The sequence below is a fragment of the Mus musculus genome, chromosome 9 (genome assembly GCF_000001635.26).
Source record: "Mus musculus strain C57BL/6J chromosome 9, GRCm38.p6 C57BL/6J".
Lineage (NCBI taxonomy): Eukaryota > Metazoa > Chordata > Mammalia > Rodentia > Muridae > Mus > Mus musculus.
Window position 1 is genome coordinate 118,025,649 of NC_000075.6, and position 20,394 is coordinate 118,046,042.

A 20,394-nucleotide genomic window follows, 5' to 3' on the forward strand; every position below is an offset into this window, starting at 1 on the left:
TGCACTTGTAGTTTCTGGCAATGTAGTTTGACAAAATGCAAAGTAATTGAAAAAGTGACACCACATTTGTACAATAAATAGAACATTAATTACATCATCACAACTTGAGTAAGCACTGAGTTCACTTTGTTTTTAAATTATTCTTAATTATTTATATTAAATATATATTAAGAATATTATAGCCATTCAAACTTGGTCCTATGAAACTGATTCAGCTATAATTAACTGGCTGATACAGCAAAAAAGGCTTTTTTTTCCAATTGCATTGAAATTGTCGTCAGTGTTATTAACTTTGCCTTAATGCTACACTTATACTTGTTCCCTTACTTTGTTTTAGTTTATTGAATATATCTATTCTTTGACTGCCACGTTCATAATAATGTGTCAGAACTGACCAAATAGATACTGGAAGGAATACTGCTTCAAAAGAAAATTTCCCTTTGTGATACAATAAAGTTTGTCAATTATGCTTTCTGAAGAAGTGACATAGTTTCGAGATTAACATGGCACTTTTTGGCCTTCATGGCTTTAATTATTTAAAGGCTTTTATTAACAACTGTGTCTTCCAAATATGATCAAATATTTAATTTTCCTAATTATCGATAAAGTAAAATCTTTGCCTAAGTCCACCCCATAAGTTAACCACACATGCTACATTATCTACATACTCATGTTACTAATATAAACATAGACTCTTTTTGTAGCTATGTTTCCTTGTCTCATAGATCTTTCCTTAGGGCAGCATATCAAATCATTTCACCCCTATGACCTTTATACAGCATAACACTAAATCAATGCAGCATGCATAGTATGACTGATGAATTTGGTCAAAAGGACTCTGTTTTTCTTTGTTTTGTTTTGTTTTTCAGTTTCGGTCTAGAAGCAATACTATAGCAAATACCATTGTATATTTGTTAATCCATGTGTTTGAACATGTATACTTCTACAATAGAAATGCTACATTAAAAGGTATGCACATTTTTATGGAGACAATTTTGAATGGACCTCTGGAAATCTATTCTAATTTTCAATTTCCACTAACACTTTATAAGTACCAATTTCCTCTTAGTGTACCAACAATGGGTATTAACAATGACTTTTTCAAATCTAATTAACAGAAAGTTATCTTACTGTAGTATTAATTTACACTTCCCTGACCACTAATTAGGTTTTATTGACTATTTGTGTTTTCTCTTATTGGAAAACCTTGTTTCTACTCTATACCTGGGTTTTATTATTTTCTTTACAGAGATTTGGTAGAGCCCATAATGTATTAGGAATATTAACTCTTTGTTTCACATGGTGGAAACATCTTCATATAGTTTGCCATTTTTTAACTTTATACTTTTATCATACAGAAAGTTAAAATTTTATGGAACTTGAATTTATATTTATTAAATACTGCTTATTTGTCCCTAAGATTTTAAATAAAATTTTCCATATATTTTTCTCAATTGCTCTGTTTCTTACATTTAGGTATTTAATCCAACTGGAATGCTTTTTGTACTCACAAAATATTGAAATAAAATACTTTTACCTGTATAGCTAGCCAATTACCCAACCACATTCACTTATTAGTGCATTATTTTATCATTAATTTGAAATGAATTTTATTTTACATATACACATGAATCAATTTCTATACACTGAATTTTACTTCCTTTATACATATTTTTCCTTGTACCAATAAAGACTCTCTTTTGGTTTGTTCCAATATCTGATACAATCATCTTCCTTGCTTTGTCTATCTTAAATCTCTTGGTATTTTAAATTGATATATTTTATCATGGCTTATATAATTTATAATATAAACTACAATAAGTTTCTTATTCTCAAAATAATTCCCTCCTTCCTCAACAATGATTCATTTTGAAAACAAGTTTTTATTCAATCCAGTACAGAGGAACAGTCTGTTTTCTTTGGTTTTTAATATTTCTAGCTGAGTTTTTTTCAAGTCTCTATGATTTCAAGCAATGTGCCTCCAAACGTTGCCAATGCTATGATAGTGTGTTTAATACTAAAAGTGTATTTTAAAACTTTTACATTGGCTCCATGAGGAAGGTAAATATTACATGTTTTAATCTTGTGACTTTGGAACTATTGAGGCATAAATCTGACCACCAAAACTAGAAGATATTAACTTATTATTTTTGTCAAGATTTTATCTCAGTTGTAAATTTCAAATGTTATCATCCATCCTTCATAAGCCCTCCCATGCTGAATCAAGGAAGTAGAAGGCTACAATGCTGTGTACTGGAAAAGAGCTGCTGACCTAGAAATCAAGTGTAAAGATAGATACACAAGATACTAGAAGACATTATGTTTAACTGAACTGATGGAAAAGCATTGGGATACAATTCTAGAAGGAATAAGAACATCAAGTTAATTCAAGAGACTTCTGTTAATTTCATGTACATGGATGCTTTGTATGTATGTATGTATATATGCATGTATGTATGTATATATGCATGTGTACTATGTAGCATGGTAAGTGTACCATGTACTTGTCTGACACCTCTCATAGGTCATAAAAAGGTACCAGATTTCCTGGAAGTGGAATTATAGATGGTTGTAAGCAATCGTGTGGGTGCTAGGAGCCAGACCTAGGTACTTGGTAAGAGCATTTGGAGAGATTGCTCAGTGGCTGAACACAGGTTGCTCTTGCAGAAGATCTGGATTCTGCTCCCAGCACTGACATGCTGCTCCCAATCATCTGTAACATCAGTTCTAGAGGACCCAAGACCCTTTCTGCCCTCTGTAGGCACTGCATGAATTTGGTGTACAGATATATGTGCTGGCAAAACACCCATAAACAGACATTAAAAATAACTAAATCTTGAGGAGATTTTTTAAAGAAAAGACTGGGCTTTTATTAATATTTAACATGAATCAATACTTGAATCCTATGTCTTGAATGAGTGATGATGTCACCTGCCATCCAGGATGGAAGTAACACAACTAAAAGTGTTCACAGGCATCCCTTCAGTCACTCACCTTTTCTACACTGAAGTGTAATGGAGTACTTTACCAGTAAGTTTATCTGGATTATAGATCATTAGATTAGACCACTCCTCACAAAATGGAGTCACTTAAAATATTTACAAAGAAATAGCAACACTGGATGAAACTAGATAATAATAATAAAATAATAATAATAATAATAATAATAGTGCTGCAAGCAGAGTGGGGAGACATGAAAGCTATCAGAAAGCCACCAGTGCCAGTCAGATGCCCTGGGTCCTGCCCATCTTACATGCAGCCCACTGCCAGAGCAGAGAGCACCCTCCACCTGCAGCAGGACATCACTGGAGAGCTTGAGAAAATCCTCTACAGTGCCTATTACAAAACAGAAGAGGATTAAAAGATTACTTTTAAATGGTAGATAAAGTTTTTAGTTTTTTTTTTTTATTTTTGGGAACTTCAGTCCCATAGTGGATAATACCAAGAAGATATATTAATACTAAGAAAATGGCATTATTACTTGGTGATAGTTTCAATTGCATCTAACTTAAACCTCTTGGTACTTTGGATTTGATACATTTTTATGCAGACTAATAGAATCCATAATGCAGATTATAAAATCTTTCATTCTCTTCAAAACAGATTCTCATTATTTCTCTTACTTTTTCTCATACACTTTGCTTGTTCACAAACTTACTGCCACATCCAGAATTCACAATGACAGAAAAGACAATCATCCCAAGAATGCTAGACACTTTAAGGTCTAAAGTCATACCTAAATAATCTACACTTGAGACCTTGACGAATGCAAAGCTATACTAATCACCTTTGCTTTACTCAACACATTTTAAAGTTTCATTTTCCAATTTAATGTATTGACCTAAATAATTTTTTTTAAAACTTACAGTTTAAAAAAATTGTAAGCAGAGTGGCTATCAAAGTCCCACCTCGAGCTCAGGGTTCCTGCTCATGTCTATCTGTCCATGTAAGCTTCCTCACTCTATCCTATCTGTGGCATCTCTCACTGAACCTCGAGCTCTCACTGGTTGGCTAGACTGGCTGGTCAGAAAGCCCCAGGGCTCCCCCTGCCTCTGCCTCTCCAACCCTGCAGTCCCAGCTGGTTATGTGGGTTCTGAGGAATCAAGCTCAGGTTCTCATGCTTGCACAGCAGGCACTCTACCGATGGAGCCATCCATCCTCCCAGCTGCAAATCACTCAGGCACTTTGCCGATGGAGCCATCCTTCCAGCCTCAAGTTACTTCTAAGTATGAAGATGTTTTTAAAATTCCTCTACTACTGCTTTTCTTAGCCTTTCAGCCAAAATCAAGTGAAGAATTCCTTAACTAACTTCATTTCTATTTTCCTTATTACACAGAAAAGAGATGTAAGACTATAAGTTGGTATCCATCCAAAGGGACTTTTAAATAACTCTAAAATATTTTTAGGAATTAATACAGTGAATTATAGTTCAATTCAGCAGTTTTTCTTTGTTGTTAAGGACAGATAAAATAATGACACAAAATATTGCTATTTTAGTGCTGCTATGGCCTGGCAGGTGCTAATGCTACCTCCACATTTGTTCATATCTTTAAGCATGATTGTAGTGGGAGGTGGGGTTTTTGGGAACTCGTCATAAATAGGGTATAGCCCTTATGGTAGAATCAGTGGGATTAAAGACAGAAACAACAGAGAGTATGTAGTTCCTTCCCAACTGGTTTGCCATCATACAAAAACATCAGGAAATATCAGGCACCTCAAAATGAGGAAACGAGTCCTAGCCAGATATGGAGCCTGTTTGTCACCTTACTCATATACTTCCTTCTAACACTATGTGAAAGAAATGTTTGCTGTTTTAATCACCCCATCATCTGTAATCTTCTATAGCAGGCCAAACTGGCTAAGTGCCTTACACTCAATTCAGTGTTGCAGAAATACAGCTCTAGATGAAAAGACAGTAAAATGCAGAGAAATGAGAAGCAAGCTAACCAGCTGGAAACACAACTACTACCAAGCACATCTAAGCAGTGACAAGGACCCCCTTGGAATATGGAGATGATTCTGTGTAAAAGAGAGGCAATGAGGAACTTTCTCAAGGATAATGGCAACAAACTGATAAGGCACACGAAGGTAAGAGCCAGCCCCAAGCAGTTGTGTTCTTCGACCTATGTGATCCTTCTGCCCACCTCGTTCTTCTGTTACACCTGGTACTTAGACCATTCTACTCTACATTATACTAGTGTACACTACCTATTTAACACCACTAGACCACATTTGAGAGCAAAGACATTGCTTTTGAATCTCTGGAAATGATTTGATAGACATGCTGTTCTCTATGCACTGACCCTTAAATACCTCGACAGTATTTAATATCCTGGAATTCACTGATTTTGTTCTCCCACATTTCAACACAGCATCTGGAATTGGCTAAATATTCCAACAGATGGGTAAGTGATTAGAAGCAACATTTTATTTGTAACAAGTATCATTAGTTTAAGGTGAATTTATTAAAGAGACCACCAAAACCTGCAGAGTCACTAAACAACTCTAAACAACTTAATCCCATATAGTAAAGATGTTTATAGCCTTCAAATGAAATTTGTGAGGCAAGAATGTCTATGTGGGATATATATATATATATATATATATATATATATATATATATATATATTTCCAAAGATTTCTATATTACATGAACATCAAAGTGTTATATTGCAGCAGCTTTTGAAAAAATCAGAAAATACAATATTTAAGTTGAAATATTATATAGTCCTACTGTTGAATGGAACAAAGATGATATAAGATGGAGAATCACCAAGATCTGGTGAAGCATCAATTTTTATTACAATTTATATGTATTTTGTGACTGATGTATCCCAGATGGCAAAATTACAACATACCCAAGGAGTTCTGAAAAGCATCAGAATTTAATGAGACAGTATGAATAAATACATACAGAGTAGGAATGAAGATAAATGACTGCTTATAATAGAAATAGTTTTTATTATTTGTATATGAATAAGAAAAATAATGATTGTTCTTTCAAGCTGAGAAGGAGGAGGAGCAAGAACAGGATAAGAAGGAAAAGGAAGAAGAGAAGCAGGACAAGGAGGAAAGGAGGAGGAGGAAAGGAGGAGGAGGAGGAGGAGGAGGAGGAGAAGAAGAGGAGGAGGAGGAGGAGGAGGAGGAGGAAAGGCATCATTACACTGTCCCAGCACTGTGGTGAGAGGAAGTGCAGCCTTAGGTCAGGTTCTCACGGATGATGCAACTCTTCTGGACTGGAGGAAAACAACAATATGCATTCTATTTCTTCCAAGCTGGGCTGTGTTCTTAAGTAGGGGCTCCCTATGTAACTGGAGAAGTTGTGGAACTCACGATGTCCCTGACTCACCAGCTTACTGAGACTGCATGCCCTTCCCAAAGCACACAACTTTTTTGAATTTTCACCATTTACATTTTCTGGATAATATCTCACATAATCAAAACCATAATTTTGAGCACATAATATATCTTCAGTCAATCATTTATTTTAAAAATAAATACTACACAGTATCATTTAGAAAACATAGGCAATATTACAAGTTGCCTGTTTGTGTCCTGCCTACCCCCAAAGAAAGCTTAATATGATGAATAAGATACATGTAATGTTTTGCATCAGATTCCATAATACATTAGAGACACCAGAAAAAGATCAGGACTTGGTCAAAGCATAAGGTTGACACTGAAAAAAGGGGAAAATGCCTAAAATAAGCAAACTCATAAATATGGAAAATGCTTATGGGTTTGCTAGGCCTATAAGCACTGCAAAGTGCATACAGAAGAGGTCTAGAGCAACCAAGAGTGTGAGTGGTTGGAGCTCAGAAGAGACAGATTCAAGGTCCACATCTCTCATTGGGTTGAACACCAAGAAACAGAGATGATGACTTTAGTCAAGTGAAGCAGAGATGGTTGATGTTGTAGTGAGATTAACCAAAGTCTTCAGAAAAAACAACAGTTTAAGCTGCTAGAGAGCTTTTACATTCGGAAGCAACTTACTCTATGTAGGAGTAAGCCTTACTCTATGTAGAAGTTTGTCACACAAAGTAAACAGAGAACTCATGAACAGGCTAGCAGCCAATCTTAAATACATAGATGACCATCTGGTAATAATAGTCAAAAAGAACAAATAATGAAAAAGAGAAAACATTAAGGAAGAACTATCAGCCCATAAAACATGATTTTAATAGGGAATATTGTAAGATATTCATAATTATATAGCCTCTATTAAAAAGAATAGACTTTCATGGAAGTTTTAAATCAGATCATTAAAACTGTAAATCAAGTCCCATGTAATTGAAGAACACAAGTATTAATAAGGAGCTTAAATTTCAGTTATAGGACAGCAAAAAGAGAGAAGTGGGTAAGGGAACTTGCCACAAAGCCCGAGACCTGCTCTACTCTCAGGGAAAACATGGTGGAAGAAGAGAACTGATTTTTCAAATTGCTCTCTTACTGACATACATATCCTATGACATACACGTTCCCAGACACAAATATACACATATGTGCATATGCTTAAATGAAATTTATAAAATGCAGTTGAGAATTTTTCACAAGATGTAACCCAATTTGAGAAATGGATATATAAGAGAAATAGACGAGCAATCAAAAAGCAGAGAGCCAGTAAGTTTTATCAATTAATTGGTCTATGGTAGCCACCATAACAATCTGACATAGAATGAGTTACTTAAGTAAGAGAAATTTTGTTTTTGTTAGTAATGTAGACTAGTCTAAGACACAGGTTCTAATTGTCTGGTTTCCTGGTAAAGATTCCCTTGGCTAGGAGACCAAGACTTGCTAATTTCTCACTATGGCATTTCCATGGTGTATGCAGAAGAAGCCATAATGAAATCTTTGGTGTTTCTTCTTATGAGACACTAATCCTATGAGGACCTTTATATTATATTTCAAAGGTTGTGAGAGAATTCATTCACTTAACTAGGCAGTGTGTATACATGGTGGTGTATAGCCTGTTTTTTTTCCTTTGGATGGAAAAACTATACAATTTTAAATATAGATAAGTAACTATAAAATTGGAGATTTCGAGGTGGTTGTGATGGCTCATACCTGCAATCCCAGCACTTGGAAGCCTGAGGAAGAAGGATTTGCTATGAATGTTTGAGTTTAGATTAGGCTACACGTAATACATTTCAGGGCAACCTGGACTGTAGCATGAAATTCTGTGTCTTAAAACTGAAAAAAAAAAAAGATTACAAAGAATGGCTGCTTATTATTGGTATTGTTCATTTTAAAAGCCTAATTTCTAATATAGATAGATATAGATAGATATAGATATATGAGCAACAAGTAAAAATTTTAGTTGTAGACAAAATATATTTCCTTAGAAATCTCTAGGTTGGTGATTTTTCCCCTGAAACTTTAGAAAAGTAGGCATGATGGTTCTTCCATAGGCTTTACATAGGCGTGGGCTTTAGTAAAGAACTCCAGCATTCACAATTCAGCAGTCATAGAGCATGAGTGACTTAACAGAAGCAACCAGCAACAACACTCAGCATCAGTACACAGCTCTGCTTCTAGCAGAATTTTCTTTAAAGTGAGGGGAGGAAATAATCTTTTAAAAACAAGCCAAAGGTCCACTTTACTGGGGTAAAATCCTCACAAAGACCAACTGAATCCATAGATGAACCCAAACCATGCAACTTACAGCCAAATCACCTCCCATAAATCTGGAAGTCGATTACACACACATAGAAAGTCACTTTGACACAGGATGCTGTCCACTCTCCTTTCTCAGTGCTGAAGGAATCTGAGTCAGTATGTAATAGATACCTGCATTCCCATGCTCACTGCAGTGCAATTCACAATAGCAAAACTACAGTTAGCCTAAGTGCCCAGCGATAAATCAGTGGATAAAGTCAATGAGCTATATTCGCACAGCACACTATTATTCTTCCATAAAGAAGAATAAAATCATGTCATTTGCAGGGAAATGTTTAGAAGAGGTATCCTACAAAACAAAATAATTAATACTCAAAAAGACAAATGTTTTCTCTTATATGCAGAACCTAAATTTTAGAAAAGAAACTATGAAAGTAGAAAAAAAGCTACTTACTGATGATGGGGAACCCAGGAGGGTGCATGGGGCCAAGGCAGTGCTCAAAGTACACAGTTTGTATGCATGAATGTCATGCTGAAGTCCAGTATTCCATACACATAACATACACCAATCAAAATAAAAACTTTTAATTATTTTTATTAATAAAAACATAAAGATCAAGGAAGACGTGATGTCAGCTTTGATCCTCCACACAAAGTGCACACAAATGCACGGGCACTTACCCAAACATTCGCATTCCCACAGGAGAACATGCACAAACACAGATGCACACGCAAACAAATAGTCCACGAGGAAACCCACTGAGTGCTTGGCACACTGAAGATACAGTAAATTTCAGATCTTAGACTTCTTTTAAATGTAGTTAGATAAGAAAATTGAAATATGCTAGAACAAATGCAGAATGAGAGCACTTTAATTATCTTGTCTTTCATGACTTTTTTCTCAAATGAGGAACTTAAATATTTAGTTTGCATCTAATCTGTAAAGTGCATTTATTACCCTTAATCTCCTCTATGCTGCAAATTTAACATCCACTGTTCATTCATTTACCTAATTAACAAATTTGTGCCTATAAGTCAACTGTAGATTACACTTAATTATTCAACAAAAGCTTATTAACAGCCTATTATCTGGGTGAGACTATCATTTCGAGGATAGTTTATGCAGCTACTACTGGGTAGCTTCTAGCATAGTTCTAAGATGCTTAATAATAATTTTTCATCTTGTTCCATAGTGAAGATCACTAGTGGATTTCATTCTGTTTAAGAAATCAAAGTAGCGGGGAAATAAAATCTATTGGCATAATTAAAGTCTAGGGTCCACTACAGCAACTATATTCTGCTGCGTTAGAAATTTTCAAGGTAGGACTGGAGAGATGCTCAGTCATTAGGGTGTATATATACTGCCTATGCAGAGGACTGGAACTCAGCCCCCAGCACCCACACTGGGAGGCTCACCACCACATGTAACTCCAGTTCCACATGATCAGACTCCCTCTTCTGGCCTCTGAAGGCAGGCACTCACAATTATATGTATATGCCCATACATAGTCATACTACTAAAAAAATAAACCTTTAAGTCTTTTCGAGAAAAAGTAAAAACTAGTAAAATGAAAAGCATAATCATTGAAATTTCATAAACCATACTAAACGCCAATTTGAATCTTAGCAATCCATCTATATGCTGTAGATATACGTGGGTCAGCTGCCGTGAGGGGCTGTTTTGATGGCACATAAGTTAAAGCATGGAAGCTTTGTCTTTCAGTACCTGGCTTACTTTAAATAACATAATGTTCTCCATTTCCACCCATGCTGTTGCCAATGACAGGGTTTCCTGTTGTAAGACTAGACAATATGCGATAGGTGTCTATATTACACCGCTTTCATCATCCAATCACTGATGGCAGACCTTTCGCTCTTCTACATCTTAGTTAGCAGAGCACCATGAAATAAACATATCTCCTACAGGCCCCACTTTCACTCTATCTGGGAAAAACATGGTGCAGCAGGATTACTTGATCAGTGATATTTATAGTTTTAGTTTTCAATTTTATGTTTTGTTGTTTTGTTTGGTTTTTTTGTTTGCTTGCTTATTTATTGTATTGTATTGAGCTATTTGATGCAATGAGGGTGGGTTGGAACTCACTGTTTAGCCCCAGACTGACCTAAAAGCCTTACGCTGTTTAACTTCACATCAACTTGATGGGATTTGGAAACAGAAATCTGGCCAGGGAGTTTTCAGATTGGGTTATCTGAGGAGGGGAGGCCAGCCATGTTTGGTGTCATTTCATAGGTGAGAGTCCCTGACCACAATAAATTTTAAAAGTGAGCTAAGCACCAGATTTCAAATCTCTTTCTCTGCTCACTGACTGTAGATGAAATATGAACAGCTGCTTCAAGCTCTTCGTACCATGACGTTCTTGACATGATACCTTCAAACTATGCACTAAAATCTAAAATCAACTTTTCCTTAAATTGCTTAGCCAGGCATTTGTCACAGCACAGCAGACAGGGGCTGTGGTAACTGGTTCAAGAGGTCAGATACAGCTTAGGCTGGTAGCAGAACTTGACAGTGCTTTCTTTCTATGTGGTAGTGGCTTGAAAGGCATAAAGATGCAAGACTGAGAGAGGCGTTTCAGAGAGCCACTGATGGCAGCGTGGAGCTGTGACAGTGAACTTGAGATTGCAATGGAGGCCCAAGGTTGTATAATTGTCAGAAAGGTGGTCTTCTCAGGAAAGCTGACAGGACAGCGTGCAGATGCCCAAGAGAGAGGCTATATTGCTACAGGCAGCAGAGCTGAGTGGGAATACTTAAGCCCCTTGAAATATAAAGGATTCCATCACAAGACCCAGATATTACACATGGAGCTGAAAGGTTTGCTGTTCACCCTGCTGGGCTTGGTTCTCACTTGGGTGTGACCTGTTCTTATTATGCCCCATTCCCATCTTTTGGAATGAGACTATTTATTCTGTGCCATTGTATGCTGGATGTAATGTGTATTTTATGTAAATGAGGGTAGGTACAACTTACATTTCTGAATGATGTTGGAACTGTTAGCAACTATGGAGACCTTGGAGGGTAAAATCAGTATATTTTTCATTGTGAGATGGAAATGAAACACTAGGGGGCAGAAATGGGATGTTATGATTTTAAAGTGATACGATTGTCAAGTTGGTTACTCTAGATTGCCAATCTAATGAAATTTAAAATTACCCTGGAAACAAACCTCTGGGCAGGTCCATGAGGGAGTCTCCAGACTGGGTTAAACAGTAAGGGAAGACTCATCCTAAATGTGGGCAGCACCGCTGACACCTGGGGAAGCAGACTGAATCAAAATGGCAAAGGGAGCTGTTGCAGGATTTTCTCTGTCCAATCACATTAAGGCAGTGCCAGGCCTATGGTTGGACAGGAAAAGAGAGGCAGAGCTAGGAGCTGGGGGGTGGGTGGGTGGGGAACAGGATGGGAATAAGAAGAGCCAGAATGGAGGCAGGTATGGTGTTATCAAAAGGTTAGAATAACTGGGTTAAAGTTTTATCATTATCAATTGGCTCTAAAATTATTGTACTGACATCTTGTAAAATGTGATGTTATTAATATATAAATCTAATTGACTAACTATAAGCTTAAGAGTCTTGATTCTGCCGGGTAATTACGTGTTGAGATGGCTGATTGTGGGGTGTGTGGGACGATGCATGGAAGTGAGAGGAACTCAGGGGGCCTCTGTCTGAAAATGGCTCTGCAGAAGCTGGCAGGTTACTTTTTTGCTATTTCCCCCAACTGGGAGCAAAAATCAGCATTCTACTGTCTCCCTCCTGGCTATAGACTCCTGTAATCAGACACCTGCGGTCAGACACCTATCTCCAAGCCTTTTCCCACCTTCACCCACTGTACCCTGAGCCAAAATAAACTCTTCATTCCTTAAATTACTTTTGTCAAGGTTTTTGGTTTGGTTTGGTTTGGTTTTTGCTATAGCAATGATAAAGCTAACTTATACATCAAGTTTTGTTATGTACCAAGTTTTCTACTTTTGGCAGTATTTTAAAACTGTTTTAGTAGTAGATATTTTTTTATTAAAAACATCCACTTCCTGCCAGGCAGTGGTGGCGCACACCTTTAATCTCAGCACTTGGGAGGCAGAGGCAGGTGGATTTCTGAGTTCGAGGTCAGCCTGGTCTACAGAGTGAGTTCCAGGACAGCCAGGGCTACACAGAGAAACCATGTCTCAAAAAAAAAAACAAAAAAGAAGAAGAAGAAGAACAGGAGGAGGAGGAGGAGGAAGAAGAGGAGGAAGAGGAAGAGGAAGAGGAAGAGGAAGAAGAAGAAGAAGAAGAAGAAGAAGAAGAAGAAGAAGAAGAAGAAGAAGAAGAAAGAAAGAAAGAAAGAAAAAAGAACAAACAAACAAACAAAAAAAACCCATCCCCTCCCTAAAGAACTTAGCCTGTACACATGACATGTAGAGAAAATGCCTCTAAAACAACGCTAATTAAATGCCATTGAAGATGGTATTAACATGAAAAAACTCTGCTATTACAACTCAGCAATTCTGACACTTTAATTATGTTAAGGATACAGTACTTACAACATAGAATAAACTACAGAAAAATGATTTATAGAGTGGTATGGTGAAATTTCAGTATACAATTTAAATCTACAAACTCACTTAAAACTTTATTCCTCTAAAAATATGTTGTTATTGTTTCACTACAGTATTCTTCAGATACCACACTTTAAAAAAATAAAGTTGGGCTAGAGAGAGGCTCAGTGGTTAAGGGCACTGCCTGCTCTTCTAAAGGACCTAGGTTCAATTCTCACCACCTACATGGAGGCTCAAAACTTCTGTCAACTCTTGATCCAGGGAATACAACTCTTCTGGCTGTCATGGGCACTGCATGCACATGCACATGCACACACACACACACACACACACACACATGCCAGCAAAGCATAACACACATTAAAAACAATGAAAAACAAAAAGGTTTTCATTGCTCAAACAAGGTATTATCAAAATAATACCTGTACTAACCCTAAAAATAAATATTTGCCCCTAAGAGAGCTGAGCCATAGTCGTAACTTATATCAAGGTCCATATTTTTTGATTGTTCAAAACCAAATATACTCCAGTGAAAAAATTATCTACCCATAGGCAAAAACTATATACTCAAAAACCTTCCACAGAACACTGACAGAATTTAAGTTTTCAGTTGACAAAATAATATAGTGCCAAGAAACATGAGCGTTCTTAGTTGTCAATAAATAAATATTAACTATAACTATGACTCTCACATTACTTAACCAGAAATAATCTAGAACTTGTGCTCCTTTTTCTGTCTGTGACCCCCTAAGATTGCAATTAATTTGTCTATGCCTCACCATACAGTTCAATGTTCTAGCATGCACAAGGCTTCGGGTTCAACCTCCAGCACCGCATTGCTTGGTAATGTATAAACCCAAAACCTTGGAGTCAGAAGCAGGAGGTCAGAGAAAAAAAAATTCAAGACTTTGAGGGTAGCCTGGGCTACTTGAGGCCCTGCCGCAAATTTAAAATTAAAAAACAAACGTACAAAAATATGAAGATTTAACAAACTACAGACAGAGAGAATTATAGATGACTAAAATTCTTCACCCGGTGGTGGAAACAAGTGTGTTTGTGGCCATTCTGGGATGCATAAGACTCTGCCTCAAAAAACAAACAAACAAACAAACAAACAAACCCGGAGGATTATCACCTAGAAATAACCGAGAGAGGAGACAACTCTAAGAGCCAGAACAAGTCAAGAGTTGGCCATGGGCTCCTTTTCTCCTGCTACACAGAAGAGCATCCCGGAACCCCCATGAAGTCAGTGAGCGACCTTGCTTCAAAAGATACCCAAGGAGACCGCCACGCGACCCGAAACACGGGGCCTGCGTGGATTCCAGGGGCCCCAGACACGCATCAGCTCTCGGGTTAGCACCACGGTGACAGGCGCCTCTGAGCTGAGCAGCACGGACCCACCTCACGGAATCCCAGTTGCCGCTGAGTGGAAAGGACGCGCTAGAGGGCGCCCTGAACGCGCGCCTCAGCCCAACAGCAGCCAGCCTGCGACGCTGTCTCAGCTCCACTCCGCCTCCCCGCGGCTGGGCGCGACACCTCACCCGCCGCGGGGACCACTGGGACTGGTAGTACGTACGCCCCGCCGCGGAGGCTCACGGGACTCGTAGTGCGCCTCTGCCCTACCGCAGAGGCTCATGGGACCTGTAGTACGCCCCGCCCCGCTAGAGCGCCACTTAGCGGCACCCTATATAGTCTTCAGGTCCGGCTTCCGGTTTCGTCGCGCTGCGCTGGCACCCAGCCTGTGCGCAGCGGCGACACCTTTGTGGGCGGCGGGGCGTTCGTAGACCCTTCTAGAACCCTCTAGGCCTCGCCGCCCCTGAGCGGGGCAGCGGGCGCCGGCGACCCCGGAGTTGACGCGCGTGCTGCTGGGTAACGGGCCTGTTCCGGCGGCCCCGGGCCGCCCCTGCTCGGTTCCTCTGTGACCTCCAGGGCCCCTGACTGCGGGAGCCGCGGCGGAAGACATGGGACTCCCTCGGTGCACCTGTGACGGCCACCTTGACGGGGGAAGCGGTGGCGTCTTCGAGGAAACCGGAAGCCCGTGGTGACCCCTGGCGACCCGGTTTGTTTTCAGCCGGCTTCCAAACACTGGGGAAGCGAAACCCGGTGGCCTTGGGGACCGCCCTACGTAGCCAGGGTTCAGGGTGAGTGGATCGCTCGCGCTCGCCCGGACGGTGGAGACAGCCAGGAGGGGCCTGGTGGCTGTCGCCTGGCCAGACGCACTTCGCTTTCTGTCCCCGGCGCCCTTCTGCTGTTCAGAGCGGCCCAGTCTAGCATCCCTGGTCCCTGCCATCCCACAGCCCCGCTTCCACGGGCTTTTTTTTTTTTTTTTTTTTTTTTTTTTTGCCTTCCCGCTCGGGGATTGCTCAAGTTCGGTCCGTGCTCTTGACTCGCTGGGAACGCTTTCAGTTTTATTTCCTGCACTGGGGTGGCATTTATATCGGAGAGGGAAAGAGGGACGTGGGTAGTGCCGGTGGCGTCTGGGAGTGACCATCAGTCTAACTTGCATGTTTCAGTCCCGTTTTCCGGCTGGGTTGCAAGGCAGGCTAACAGTGGTCCTCCTCGCAAGGAACTCGGAATACTCAGAAAGAGAGATAAAATACCCATGGAAGCTACTAGAAATCAGAAATACCATGTGATGATCAAAAACATTGACATACTGAGACTGAAATTGACCTCTAATCCTTAAGTACAGAAGAGCCACCCCACCCCCGTTTGAATTTTAAGTTGGATTGAACAAAATCTTAAAACAGTTTCATTTCTAGTTCTCAAAAAATGTTCTCCTTACCCTGTCTGTAGTGATCACTCCATCGTCTTAAATGGAAAACAATTGGAATTATTCGCTGAATGGCTACAGAGTGTTGAATGCTCTAGGTTTGTAAATGGACGTTTTCATGTAAATGCGAGAGATTCATTGATGTCTAAAAGGCAGCTTGCTGTCGTGGGAATGCCAGTGGATTAGATGGATAGCCCAGATGTGTAAGCATCGAGTTTTCCACTTCCTCTCTTGAGGAGAAGGCTGCTTACTCTGACTTTCTCCTTCCCCCTTTTCTGAAGTCCAGGGCTTGCTTACCCTCCAAGGCACCCAGTTATAATTTCTAAGAGCTAGGCTGGCTCTGAAGTTGACAACTTAATTTGTATGTTTAATTACTTCATCTGTAAATTGAAGAGTGCTTACCCATCTTAGTGCTTTTTTACATTGATTTAATGAATTCTTAAGAACAAGTCAGGGGGTGGTAGCACATGCTTTTTTAATAATCCCAGCACTGGGGAGTCTTGAGTTGCAGTCTAGCCAGTGCTACAAAGTGAGACATCTTCAAGAAAAAAAAAAGGGGGGGGGGGGGGAGCACAGTTTCTAGCATATAAGTGCCTCTAGCAGAAGTGCTTCGGTAATGGTACCAGAGCATGCCATGCTTACTGAGGGAAATAATATGATTTTTAAAAAAAGCTGAATAGGATGAATATAACTTTAATGCCACATTCTGAATTGAAGTTGTTTTATTGTCAGGAAATAATTATTAACAGCATTTATGTAGGTGTTTAGTTGCATTGAAATACATTATTTTAGATAAGGAGTGGAAAGAAGGCTGCCCTTGGATTGCTTGGCCGTAAAAACTAATCTCTGGGCTTACTGCATTCAGTGAGTCAGGATCATAAAAATGAAAGCTGCCATTTTTCATATTATATATCTGATATTGTTTTTGGACACTTAATAAACTGCAAAGCATTAAGCTACTAAGGCACATATGTTTAAGTGCTGGCGTCATTAAAAAGGGGCACTTCAGAATCCCTCTTAGAGAAGCAAAAGCCATTCCTGCCCCTAATTATTTAAAGTGACAAAAGAAAAGGAATATCTTGTAATTTATTCGTTCTCCGTAAGATTTGTTCTTTTTTTCTCCACTGTTTCTTAACTGACCCGTATGAAGTAGGTTCTTGGATATCCTGGCTTTTCAGAGATAGAAAGCCAGTGGAAATTGTAAACAAGACTCACTTCAGGGAGTGCCCAGGTGTGATTACAGACAAACGCATTCACTTTTCTAAGCCTCCGTTTCCTCACCTGTGCTGTTGATGGTGACTTTCTTGCCAAGTTTGGTGTCAAGATAAGGAATTTAACTTACCAGTTTCTGGCACAACTTGAGTTTCCTTTTATCTCTTCGGGTTCCTGTTCTGCATTTGGATTAAAAATTTGCCTACACGGTTCAAGGAGATGATGTCTTAATGATACAATCCAACTCTGTCATACATAGGTATAAAAATTAAGATCCTAAGAGCTGAAGTGAAGTAGTGTATAATCAGGGTGACAAATCATAGACTAGAATTTGAGTTTCTGAATTGTAGGCCATTGTACCACAGACATGTGCTTTGTCTAGATTCTCACTGGGAACAGTTATAGTCACAACGTTCATAGTATTTCGTAAATAACCTTGATTTGACCTCATCACTAGGTCCAACTGGCACGCCCATCTGCAAAGCTCCCAGTGCAGGCAGGTAAGGGCTTCCCAATCCTCCCCAGGCCCAGACCACTCAACCCAAACTCTTTTGGTCAATCCTGCTTACTGGCATGGGCAGATCAGTGCTGGGTCAAAACTTTATCAGAAAAACTTCCTTTTACATTGGTCAGCAGTCACTGGAGAGATGCATCCTGGGTCACAGTGATGAGAATTAGAGATGGAATGCTCATCCCTGAATGCGACATTTATATTACTCTCAGCACCAACAAGGTGCAGAGAACATCATGACAGGTGAAAAGAATATAAGAGCCGAAGGAAAGAGAGAAGTGCTCTAAAAAGCTGCCTTCTGATACAATGGTTATCACAGTCATGATCTCATAGCAGCAGTTGTTCCCTTACAAGACTTAACACAAAGTCCTAGTGTGGATGGGGTGGATAATCTTCAGGCTTCACCCCATACTCAGGAGTTCTTGATGGTGGATAATGACACTCAGGAGAATAATTCCTTACTGAAGAGATGACCAGTGCGCTAGTTGATGGTCCACATGCATGGCAGGCACATGAGAAACACAGCTGCACGTGGTGGGTTACCCAGAGGAAAAAGGACACGATGTGTGGGCATGTGAGGAATATGGGGAGAGCCAGATCACAGGCCATAGTATGTGTGTATGTATTTAAAAAGAAACCCAAGATTTAGAAGATAAATTATCTAGGTTCATATCCCAAGTTGATCTCTGATTTGTTGTTTTTTAAGCTTTATGAATTGGGTTAATAGTATCTATCTAAAAACTAGAAATACACATGTACAAGCAACAATGGTTGGCACCTGACAAATGATCTAAATGGCAGGTATTGAAAATAGCAAAATAATCACTAACTCCTAGAGAAAAAGATAAATCTTGTGTCAGAAGATATTTCTGTTTTCTAGTTTATCAAGTCCTATCATATACAAACTGAAAGAGGCCATCTCAGTATTGATTTCAGTGAAGATGGAAATTATAAATAATATTGATTAATAATGTTTGAACGTATTTTTCTACATATGTCTCTCTATTAGTCATATACACTACCCACCTTATCTGACAAACTGCTCCATTATTGTGCCTGGAACTTTACTGCTCTCAGCAGTAATTGGCAGCACTATTTACTTCAGACCTTTCTATTTCTATTTACTTTATATTTAATTTATAATATTAATGTAGTCATTTAATCTATACTCTAAGTTATAACATTGTCAAACATGAAATATTTGTACATACATCTATTTTTGTAGCATTTAAGTATATTATACCTTACTTTCTAGTACTGTCACAATGAAATGATAAAGTTGAAATACTTCCTGAACTATTACTATGCTCATGCAAAACTTAGGTGGTCACCAATTGATAACATAAAACTAACCCTGCCTGTACATGGTCAAGAACACTAGTTATAACTTGAGTTCCATAAATCATGCATTCTCTTTAGTTCTTTTGCATCTCGATCATAGTTCTTAAGTAAGAATGGGACTCAGCATAATTTGGAATACTTACTGTAGAGTGCAGTTTGAAGCTTTTAACCCAGATATACTGATTTACATGGATCTACAGTAAAACCACATAGTATTTCAAACAGGACGGCAAGTAAGTCCAGCCGGTGGTCTCCACTTTTCAAACACTGGGCTGGACTGTTTCCACCATCCTCTTGCTCTTGAAAAAACAAGCTTGTTTAGAGCATTCTCTGGAATACATTAGTACTTCATTACTGCTTTTAGAGTTGACTGGTGTAGACATGTTTTTGTACACTGTGCAAAGATTACCCTTACATTATTCAAGTGCTGATTTATCTACCCATGTCTAGTTGCAATCCAGATGTGGCATTGTCATGTTTATTCTAAGTATCTCCTGTTTCAAGTTTGTGTGAACATTGCTCCCTATTTATTCTCTGACTTGTCAATAAAAGCTGATCAGCCAATGTCTGGGCAGAAGAGAGAATAGGGCAGGACTACAGCCAGCCTGCGGAGGAAGGAGAGAGAGGAAGGTGTCCTGGTGACATCATGGGAGAGCAAGTCTGAAGCCCAGAGAGACAGACCAATATTAAAATGCAGGCATCCCTGGGATTTTGGCCAGGCAGTAGCCAGATTAGGTTAGAGGATTAGAATAGATCAGTCACTCTCTGGGTATTGTGCAGTAAAGCTTGATTAAATAAATCTAATAGTCTCAGACTCAATCATTTAGTGCAATAATTTCTGTGACTATATTTTCTATCTATGAGTAGTTATGAACAAGTTTCTTAAATGTTACATGTTAGCATTATCTTGATCCATTTAAATACAGTGCCGTTTATCCAGAAAAATCAAACTTCAAAGCTAGCTGGCTGGTTTTGTAAGTACATTTCATCACAGGGTTCTGTACTGTAGCTAGCCCAAGGCTACGTGGAATTCACTATACAGCCCAAGCAGCCATGAACTGGTGGCAGTCCTTCTGCCTCAGACTTTCAGGTAGAGCTGTGAGCTACCCACCCATTCTCTAAGGTCTTGATGAATGGAAGATTTTCTAAAGAAAAGTTCATTATGAGGGGAAAACATTACTAGTTCTGGTTCTAAACTCAAACAGCCTCTGCTGCACCCTAATCTCACCTGGTCACATTCATGGCCCAGTTTTCTCCTTTGTAACAAGGCTTTAATCAGGTGTTGTACCTCCTAGTATCATCGTGAAGATTTAAGTAGAGGCCTCCAAGCAGCATAGCGCCAAGTAGTTCCTTGGTGGTCGTATGAGGTGATTGTGTGTTGCTGATGT

General features: G+C 39.1%; 2 protein-coding genes across 9 annotated transcripts in view; one reads left to right on the forward strand and one right to left on the reverse strand.

The window, feature by feature from the left end:
* Zcwpw2 (zinc finger, CW type with PWWP domain 2) overlaps positions 1-15,211 on the reverse strand; it is a 117,025-nt gene extending 101,814 nt beyond the window's left edge. The window contains exon 1 of the mRNA NM_001378466.1: positions 14,571-15,211. The gene's annotated coding sequence lies outside the window, so the exon portion shown is untranslated. The remainder of the gene's footprint in view (positions 1-14,570) is intronic.
* The window catches only part of Azi2 (5-azacytidine induced gene 2), a 29,357-nt gene continuing 23,756 nt past the window's right edge, over positions 14,794-20,394 (forward strand). For 3 of the 8 annotated variants that reach the window (NM_001286507.1, NM_013727.4, NM_001048146.2), the window contains exon 1: positions 14,874-15,310. The gene's annotated coding sequence lies outside the window, so the exon portion shown is untranslated. Of the gene's footprint in view, positions 15,311-20,394 lie in introns of all 8 variants that reach the window. The other 5 variants (XM_011242976.3, XM_006512148.3, XM_006512149.3 and 2 more) reach the window with 4 other exon arrangements.